Below are 6,000 nucleotides of genomic sequence, written 5' to 3'. Positions count from 1 at the left end.
CTTTTTCATGTATCTGTTGTTATACAAGTTCTTATTACTGGATCACCAAGCATGATGTTCCACCCATCAAGACTCTGCTCCAGGAATTTCCTGTCAAAGTCTAAAATGGACCTTGAAACAAAATGGGGAAAGTCACTCTTTCACTGTTCAGGGCTCTCCTTTTTTAAAAGTGAGGCTGTAATGCAAATAATCCTCCTCCTGCAGCTGTTTGTACTGTGGTTTGAATGAGAATTTATTCTAAGCCCTGTTTTATGGGGGAAAATAATAAATCATGAGGAATATTTAAGAAACACAGTAGGTGAAGTAATATCTTTTATGGGATCAGCTTCTGTTGGGGAAAGTGACAAAAGCTTTTGAACTGGAGTTCTCCTTTAGGTCACTTAGTACTAGGTAGTTCCAAAGCTTGTTGTGTGACCTCGGGTAAGTCACTTACTTCTCTGAGAGACATTCACCCTGGTGCAGAAGACCATTGCCAGGCTTATGAACCACTTTTTCCTCAAAATAGGGCCTACGTTGTGTATATGCCTTGTGCAGGCCCATTGCACGGGTGTGGGGTGAACGTACTCATCTGTAAAATGAAACTAATAACGTTTCCTTCTCTTGCAGCAGTCATAGAATGAATTCACTGATACATGTGACAGTCAAATATTAAAATAAAAAAGCCTAAGTATTTTAATGCTCACTACATTTCTACCTTTTTCCCATAAAGCTATTTATGCCAGCAGAAAACATTAAGTCAAAATGCTTACGTTCCTAGGACTATTAATACAAGTTTTATAAACTGAACTCTTAAGGCTTTTTACTGTCTTTCCTTCTTGGTTTGCAGCAGCTAATTTGGTGAAGAGTAAAGTAAAGTGTTGAAATGCACAGTTTTGTGGGTAACTGTAAGCACCAAGGTGGCTGGATAAGTCTCGATTTGACTGTGCAGGACACTTCTTCACAGGACACTGTTTGTGTGAGTGAGGACTGCATCAGGCTTGTAAAAGTTGTCACATTATAGCAGTAGCTGAGCTTCTGTTTGCTGCAATGAGCACTGACATTTTGCAAGAAGCCTTTCCACACCACATGCAGCACAGTCCAATAAATAGAGATTTCACTTCCATAAGCACTAAAATTATTAGTAAGGCAATTTCTAAGTCCTTCCGTGGGTAAAACAATCTGCGTGTTATTGGATACTCTGTTACCAGCTTTGAACCCTGAGTAGATAATGAGGAATGGTGGTAGGTAATTGGATCTGGCACATCCAGTGTCCATGCATGTATGCCAAGTTTTAAAATGCACTGGCAGTCATTCTAAGTGCTCATCTTTAATCAGCATCGCAGGAGATTAACAGCTTTACAGTTTATATAAATGATGACATTTTACTTTAAAGCCTCTGTCCCTTGGGATAATGTAACTTTCAGTAGCTCGTTCTGTAAAAGCTTTTAGGGCATTGAATAAGACAATGGTGGTGCTGTCAGAGCAGAGTTTTCACCTTAGACAGGAAACACCGTAGACAGGAAACTGAAATGCAACCAGTTCTGAATCTGGGAAGACAATTGTGTTGGCTGGGCTAGAATGGGAGGAACACAGTGAAACTCTTCTACCATTAGATGAACGGGAAGAATTCAGGGGTTGGATACATGATGCTGGGATGCTTTAACAGGAGTGTTGTGACCAAGCTGTGAGAAATAATTCTTACGCTCTACTCTGTGCTGACTAGGCCTCCATTCTGGACACCACATTTCAGGAAAGATGTGGAGAAATTGGAGAGGGTCCAGAGAAAAGCAACTAAAATGATTAAAGGATTAGATAATGTGACCTATGAGAGAAGATTTAAAAAATTGGGTTTGTTTAGTTTGGAAATGAGGAGGCTGAGAGGGGACGTAACAGCTTTCAAGTATTTAAAGGGTGTTACAGGGAGGAGGGGGAAAAATATTCTCCTTGTTCTATTTTCAGAGGCTAAGAAGCAATGGGCTTAAATTGCAGCAAAGGAGGTTTAGGCTGGACATTAGGAAAAAAATTCTCATTGGGGTGCTTAAGTACTAGAATAAATTGCCTGGGTTGGCTGTAGAATCTCCATCACTGGAGATATTTCAGGAAAGGTTGTATAAATATCTAACAGAGATGATATAGATGGTGCTTGGTCCTGCCATCAGGGCAGGGGACTGGATTTTATGACCCCTTGAGGTCCCTTCCCATGCTAGTATTCTATGTGAGAAGTAGCAGGCATCCAAAAGAACGATATAAAAAGTTCTGTTGGTGGTGTAAGGCAGAGATCTACCTCCTGATGTCATTAAACGCAAGATCAACAGCTAACAAAGTTACTGCTATCATGAAGCATAGAGGAGACCCTGAGTTCTGACAGGTAGCTGATATTACCCCAATTGTCTCCAGCTGAACATTTGGTTCCACAGAAGTTTGTGTCATTGTGCCGGTTGTATCTGATTTTAAATTCAGGACTACTCCAGTGCAAAACTAGGTCTTACAGTGTGTGCTTTTTGAGTGCGCCAGTCCCAAGATGAAATTAGAATGGATTGGTTCTCATAGAGATTCCAGTCAGTTGATCAATGCTTTGACCTGGGGTTTGTTGATACCAACTAGTCTGTGAAACTGAAGTGGACATGTGGATGAATATTATTTCTGGTCGGCTTAGGAGTTCATGACCTCCATAAAAGCCATGGGACTATCACAGGTGGTAACTGACAATATATTCGAAATCTTGTATTTTGGCACAGGACTGAAGGAGGGAACGGATGCATATTTTACCAGCCATGGACCAACCTTCTCCTCCATTTTGATGTTGGTCTTACCGGAAAAATCATAAAATCACAGGGTTAGGAGGAACTTCAGGAGTCATCTTGTCTAATCCCCAGGTCATTTTGTATAACCACCAATGATAGTCTCCGATCCTTGGATCCCATCCAGGAGGCAGGATGTTTGTCTTACAGAAGGAGTTGCCTGATCATTGCAAAAGAAACAGTCTCTGGACTTTGATACTAATAAGTCCATTGCCTATAGCTGTCCTTTATGGGAATGCTGGTGCTGAGAAACTCTAGCAGTATCTGGAAACAGACCTGGTCAGTCCTATTTTAGAACTCTATGGAGTGTGTGATCATTTCTAGTTTCATTGGTCAATGGTCTTCAGCTGACAATGAACCAAGTGGCCATGACAATTCTTCAAGGGCTGTTTGGATGCTTTTTATACTACTGACTATGAAGAGTGCGTGGTGGATTTGTCCTGAGTGGATGTTTCCTTTCTTTTTGAGATGACGCATGAGCCGGTTTTGGGTAATTACTCACCTGCACCAAGTGCTCTTTCATATGGTAGCCCTGCTGGGTTGTTTTTAACTTCTGTTCAGCTCCTTGTTAATATGAATGTGCTAATGTGAAGGGAAATCCATGAAGCAGAATGGGCTGTAGTTATAACGGTGCGGGGGGGAGGGATTTTATTAAAACTAAAAATTCACTAAAAATACTATATCTGTATTTTTTCTGAACTGGCTGCTGCAGTTGATCTGCTTACCCAGCATCTTGGCAGGGCTGGAATATGGATGAGAAATGAGCTGACTACCTCATTCAGTGAACAACAAGACCCTTGAAGTGGGTCTTCGCCCATGAAACCTGATGATCCAAAATATCTGTTAATCTATAAGGTGCCACAGGACTTCTTGTTGTTCTTGAAGATACAGACTAACTGCCTCTCCGATACCTACCTCATTCAGTGTGTCCTGTAAACTGTGTGCTTGGGTAGCCACCCTGGAGAGATTCAAATGCTGCCCAGCAGAGCACCCACAGCTAGCAACATGTTTCTATGGGTGGTGCACATCTGTACATGCCTTAGTGCACATGGCAAAATTTATTCTGCACATGTATGAAAAAATGAGTGGGAACACTGTCCCAGAACCCCGGGTAGATTAAAATTGTATCCATGTGCAGGAACCAATCAGAAGACATTGTGTAGATGAGACTGTCTCCTTCAGTTTCCCTTTCTCTCATCTAATGGTGCTTGTTTTTTAAAGCTAAGATGGGGCATCTAGCGGAAGTGAACCCATGAGATTGCCACAGACCTTAGTTGAAATGGTCAGCCATGAGTCTCCGCAATGAAAAGCCTGAACATTTGGCATGAACAGTTTGATGGCGTCCCACCATTCCAGACTGGTTTTCCTTTTGCATCCTTCCTAGGATTCGCTACCTGTTTGTTGTTGTTCCTCCCCCTGCTCAGGTTAATTAACAAGGGGAAGACAGGTGAAGCCAAATTCGGGCCTTGGCAACCACAAAGGAGTGGCAGAGGCTGCTCTTTTAATAAGGGAAAACAGCAGGCTTGGAGATGAAACATGCTGGGAAGCCTGGAGTAGCTTGTAATTTACTGCCTGAAAAGATCTGGAAATGCTTCCAAGCTTCAGCATCCAGACAGGTTTTCAAGAAGCAGAGAAATGCTGCCACCTGCTGATATATAGTAATATTTTAGCAAATTGTGCTCAGTCTTGCTAAGAAACCTTCCTTCTTATTTGACTTCTGACCATTTTAGAAATGCATGTAAACTCACCTCATGCTCACTCAGACATGGCATAACATACATTACTTGTAGCACAAACTGATAATCAGCAGGAAAATAAATCAAAATCCAACTTACTGCCTCAATGAACCAACAGCTGAAATTATATAGCCATCAGAGCTGAAACATGTTGGCTACGTCTACACGTGAAGCCAACATCGAAATAGCTTATTTCGATGTAGCAACATCGAAATAGGCTATTTCGATGAATAACGTCTACACGTCCTCCAGGGCTGGCAACGTCGATGTTCAACTTCGACATTGCACGGCACCACATCGAAATAGGTGCTGCGAGGGTACGTCTACACGCCAAAGTAGCACACATCGAAATAAGGGTGCCAGGCACAGCTGCAGACAGGGTCACAGGGCGGACTCAACAGCAAGCCGCTCCCTTAAAGGGCCCCTCCCAGACACAGTTGCACTAAACAACACAAGACACACAGAGCTGACAACTGGTTGCAGACCCTGTGCCTGCAGCATGGATCCCCAGCTGCCGCAGCAGCAGCCAGAAGCCCTGGGCTAAGGGCTGCTGCCCACGGTGACCATAGAGCCCCGCAGGGGCTGGAGAGAGAGCATCTCTCAACCCCCCAGCTGATGGCCGCCATGGAGGACCCGGCAATTTCGACGTTGCGGCACGTGGATCGTCTACACGGTCCCTACTTCGACGTTGAATGTCGAAGTAGGGCGCTATTCCGATCCCCTCATGAGGTTAGCGACTTCGACGTCTCGCCGCCTAACGTCGAAGTTAACTTCGAAATAGCGCCCGACGCGTGTAGCCGCGACAGCTGTTAATTCACTGTCCCCTCAGAGATCCTAAATTGTCAGGTATTTTCCTGCACAGATAAAAAGAAAACAAGATGGCTAGATCAAGAAATAGCCTTCACATAGCAAGTAGTAAAATATTCATCTTTTTTTTTTCCTGTTCTTTCTCTCCCACTCTCCCCACCACAAGAGAGAGCAAACAACTGGAACTCTTACTGCCATCATTAATACTAGGTATCCTTGTTCTCTGTGATTTGATGTCCTGTATGTGTTTAAGGATAGACTCGGTGAATCCAATAGGTATTTTCCCAACTCTAAATGGAACAGTAACTGCATCCTCGTTACAACTTCACTGAAGGTAATGGAGTTAAACCAGAGAAGAATATCCTCTTATAGACTATAACTACTTTGGGTCTCAGAATAATAGCACACAGCAAACATTTACTCCCACGAGTAGCAGAGAGGAAAGCTGGTTTTGTCATCAAGGTGCAGGGCAGTAGCTTAAGAGATCTGGATTCTAGTCCTGGGTCTGCCAGAGACTCCTTGTTTCGTCCCGGGGAAGTCATTCCACCTCTGCAAAATGGAATGTTAATACATTTTCCTCTTACAGAGGTATTGGGAGGACTATCCATTAATATTCCAGTCCCAGTGGTGTGAGAGGCCATACATACACACCTAGCGGGTGATTAAAAATGTACTGA

This window comes from Carettochelys insculpta, chromosome 3, assembly GCF_033958435.1.
Source record: "Carettochelys insculpta isolate YL-2023 chromosome 3, ASM3395843v1, whole genome shotgun sequence".
Lineage (NCBI taxonomy): Eukaryota > Metazoa > Chordata > Testudines > Carettochelyidae > Carettochelys > Carettochelys insculpta.
This window is presented reverse-complemented; position numbering follows the sequence as displayed.